This window comes from Brassica napus, unplaced genomic scaffold, assembly GCF_020379485.1.
Source record: "Brassica napus cultivar Da-Ae unplaced genomic scaffold, Da-Ae ScsIHWf_2911;HRSCAF=3696, whole genome shotgun sequence".
NCBI lineage: Eukaryota > Viridiplantae > Streptophyta > Magnoliopsida > Brassicales > Brassicaceae > Brassica > Brassica napus.
The window spans coordinates 4,159-8,639 of record NW_026016160.1 but is presented as its reverse complement, the minus strand read 5'-3'; the positions used below and the strand labels follow the sequence as shown (position 1 = coordinate 8,639).

The 4,481-nt window shown below is 32.8% G+C and overlaps 1 pseudogene; it reads left to right on the top strand.

Annotated features, from left to right (window-relative positions):
• Window positions 1-912: 912 nt before the first annotated feature.
• LOC125602597 lies at window positions 913-3,830 on the top strand (annotated as a pseudogene).
• The last annotated feature ends 651 nt before the right edge of the window (window positions 3,831-4,481 follow it).

The following is a 4,481-nucleotide window of genomic DNA, read 5'->3' as shown; positions in this document are numbered from 1 at the left end:
ACACTGGTATCTTTAATGAATCAAGTATATCTAATTACCATTATTAATCATTCTATTTTATTTTATTTTTACTTTTTATTTAAGTTTCTTTTTTCTTTAAATTCTTCAAATAACTTAATAATAAACAATATTTATAAAATTTAAAACCGAAAATAATATATAATGGAATTCATAAAAAGGGAAAGTACACAAAATAATCTTTATTTGAAGTAAATAAATAACCTATATTTTAAAAGATAAAATTAAACAGCATAATATATATTTACAATTAATAAGTATTATTTAAATCAATTTATTTCTCAAACTATTACAAAATAATAATTTAAATAACATAAACTAAGATATCTTTAATCAATTAAAAAATTTTATTGAAGTTTCTTTTAAAATAATTTCCAAATAACATATATAATAAAGCAAACATTTATAAAATTTTAAACGCAAAAATTTATATATTTGATGTGATTTCATAAAAAAAATTTACTATAATAATCTTAATATTAAAGTATAGAAATATTTTCCATTTAAAAATTTATCGGTTATGTTTTAATGCAACTTCGTAATGATCATTACTTTATTTCTTCTTGTTTTTATTTGTTATAATTTTTTTGGTTATAGTCCTACGATGCATATTCCCAAAAGTCAATCACCGTTGAAAAGGCGTCGCTTTTGGTTGGGTTTCCCTCTCTTCTCGTTCCCATGTCTCCCCTCCCTTCCTTTGGTTCATGTTTGAATTTAAGTTTTCATCATCACATACCAAATCTAAGACGTCACAAAAAAACATATCAGAAACAAAAAGTCAATTTACATTTCAAAGCAATTCAAGTTTTCTTAATTTCTTTTTTTTTTCTATAACTGAAATTTGAAATAGGAGCGAAGGAGAGATATCTCTAGTTTACATAAACGACGAGGGTGATGAATCTGAGTGTAACTCTACGCATCTTTGGCGGTGTCCATGGCCGTGATCCAATTAGCTTCGTGTAATTTCGTGTTTAATGTGACGCATAAGTTCGCCGGAAAAGATAAACAGCTATCGGAGCTCAGATCTCACGACAGCTTCCGTCACGCTAGAATGCTTGCCAACCTTCATCTACCTCTCGCCGGGGATAGCCGAGCTGATTCAATCGGGTTCTCTTCTACAATCCAAATAGCTATATCGCTAGATTATTTATTGTTTGACATGTGTATAGTTTCAGATTGTACTTCACGAAGATCAAGCTTGGATCACCGCCAAAGGACTACCATGTTCAAGTTGACACAGTGAGAAGTGATATACTTTGGGTCAACTGTGCACCTTGTCCTAAATGTCCAGTCAAAACTGATCTCAATGTAATGATGTTCTTTCAAACTCTTACTTGACCTTTCAGAAACATTTCTCTCAACTGGTGTTTATATGTTTGATGTGTAAGATACCTCTGTCCTTGTACGACTCAAAAGCTCCTCCACATCCAAGAAAGTTGGGTGCGAAGATGATTTCTGCTCCTTCGTCTCAAACCGGACGCTTGCGAACCCATGAAGACATGTAGTTATCATGTTGTGTATGGAGATGGGAGCGCAAGTGATGGAGTGTTCGTCAAGGATAACGTTACCTGGATCAAGTCACTGGAAACCTCCGAACTGCACCTCTTTCCCAGGAAGTCGTGTTCGGGTGTGGAAGCAATCAATCTGGACAACTTGGGAAGACTGACTCTGCAGTTGATGGCATTATGGGATTTGGACAAGCTAATACCTCTATCATTTCGCAACTCGCTGCCGCCCGGAATAAGAAGAGAATCTTTTCACATTGTCTAGACAATGTAAACGGAGGTGGAATTTTTGCTGTTGGGGAAGTCGAATCTCCACTAGTGAAGTTTACTCCTTTGGTTCCGAATCAGTAAGTGAGACCAGACCAGACCAGACATCTTGGTTCTGTCTTTTTGGTGGTGTTGCTTATATTAATTAAACTTTTTTTTTTTTTTTAGGTTACATTACAACGTCATTTTAAAGGGGATAGATGTAGGTGGAGAACCTGTTGCTCTCCCACCAAGCTTAGCTGTTTTGGCGGGAATGGAGGAACCATTATTGACAGTGGTACAACTTTAGCTTACTTGCCAGAGAATCTCTACACCTCGCTACTTCAGAAGGTGAAACTCTTTCCACTATTTTTTTTTGTTTTTTAACTCTCTAATCACGATCCTCACATATATGTTTCAGATTACTGCTCGGCAACCGATCAAACTGCACACGGTACAGGAGACTTTTGCGTGCTTCAGTTTCACGTTAAAGTAAGATGACTCATGTGTTCCTTGAACGTCTTGATGTGGAGTATATTACATGTTGTAAGATATTCTTCCTTGTTTCCTGCAGCACAGATAAAGCATTTCCGGTAGTCAATCTTCATTTCGAGGACAAACTCAAAATGAGTGTTTATCCGCACGACTATCTTTTCTCCCTTCGTGTAAGTCAATAGCCAACTTCTTACTTCTGAGTTTTTTATACCGACAGACAACATAGTTCTTGCATAATTATTCAGAGAGAGCGTTCTTAATCTTGTCTCATCCACAAATTGAGCTCACTCTCTCTCTCTTTTCATTTCACCGACAGAAAGATTTGTATTGCTTTGGTTGGCAATCTGGTGGACTGACGAATCAGGACGGATCTGATGTCATCTTTTGGGAGGTTATCATTTTTAACTGCTTTTACTTTACGACAATTTTCTTGTATCTGACTCCATATGTGGTTTCTACATATGCAGATTTGGTGCTTTCAACAAGTTGGTAGTATACGATCTGGATAATGAGGTCGTTGGATGGGCAGAACACAACTGTAAGTACCTGGAACCTGAGAATTAAACTAGGGCAATTGTCAATAATAACATCTTTTGAGTTTTTGTCTTAAAAATGACACTAGAAAGTGAAAGTCACAAAAATGACATTCATTAAAGAATAAATATCTTTAATATCATTGGTTTAAAATTAAATAAAAAACAAAAATAAATAAAAACAAATAAAATAAAATAAAATAAAAAAATTTATAGTTCAGATTATATTTTCAGATTCGAATTTTTTATAATTTTTTTGATTTTTTTTTTATTTTTTTCAAATTTTCTTTTTATAATTCAAAAATACTTTTTAAAAATGTTTTTAAATTTTTTTTTAATTTTTGGTATTTATTTTTTATTTTATAAAATTTTAAAACCATAATTCCAAACTCCACCCCTAACTTTAAACCTTAAGGTTTGGATTAAATAACTCAAAGTATGTAAGTGTATATTTACCTTTTAAATAAAACATATTTTGTAACTGAGACTTGAGTGCTAGTTTAAGAACAAAAAGTTGGGTTGGTGCTATCCTAGTTTTTTTTTTCATTAACTAGGTTACCATCGATTAAATAAATAACCAAATATGTTTTTGTTAGGTTCGTCAAGCATCAAAGTGAAAGATGGATCAGGAGCTGTTTTCTCAGTCGAAGCAAATAATCTCATAGCTTCGTCTTCTTCTTCTTCGTCCTATTGGTGATTAACTGAACACTTGCAACATTGTTGTCCATACTAATTCGCTTTTCATTTCTTTTACTTCAATTCATAGTTTTGCTAAACGAGATGCATTGGTTTTTCACATCTCTTTTACTTCATAATTTACATAACTTACACATTATTTGTTTCTATAACTTTCAAAGTTTGTGTTACAAAAAAGAAAAGAAAAAACTTCAAAGATAAAATAATATTGTACTGTTTTGGTCTAACTCTTCTTGTAGTAAATTATTTAATGATCATTTTCAGATGGTAGAAGTAAACTTTAACTGTTGATATTTGTATGTAGGAAACCGGAGACGCAAGAATTAAAGGATTTTGAGGCAAATGCGAAAGAATTTTTGTTGTTGAAATTGAGTGATGTGGAAAACCGAGCAAGTGGTCTATATTATTTGATGATTTCATAAAATAAGCAGAGATAGAGGAACTAGTAGATTTCAATAATGAGTCAACATTGTGTTAGAGAAGTTCTTATCCTTATCATATATCATTATCTTGTTTTCTTAATTCGAAATTATTTTTAGCATTCTCTTCTTTTTTTTAGCATTCTCCTTTTACTTCTAAGGAATCGGCATTTATTAGCATTTACTTTAGTGAATTTGTCTATTACGATTCAAAGCGCTTCAAAACTCTTTTGAATAAGTCCGCTTCATGATAGGTATAGGTAGGTGGGCGTTCGGGTACCCGTTCGGGTTCGGATCGGGTTTTTTGGATTTTGGTTCCGCTTTGTAACACCTCATAGGTCTCATTCTAGTAAATTTACAAGTACGGATCGAGTCGGATTCGGATATAACACTTCGGATTCGGATATAACAATTCGGTTTCGGATCGGTTCGGATATGTCCGAAGTAACCATATCATTCGGATTCGGGTTATATCGGATCGGTTCGGTATATCCAAAGTAAAATCAAAATTAAAAGTAAACATAAGAAATATATCATTCTTTGTATATAATGGAGTATTTAAGGTGTTT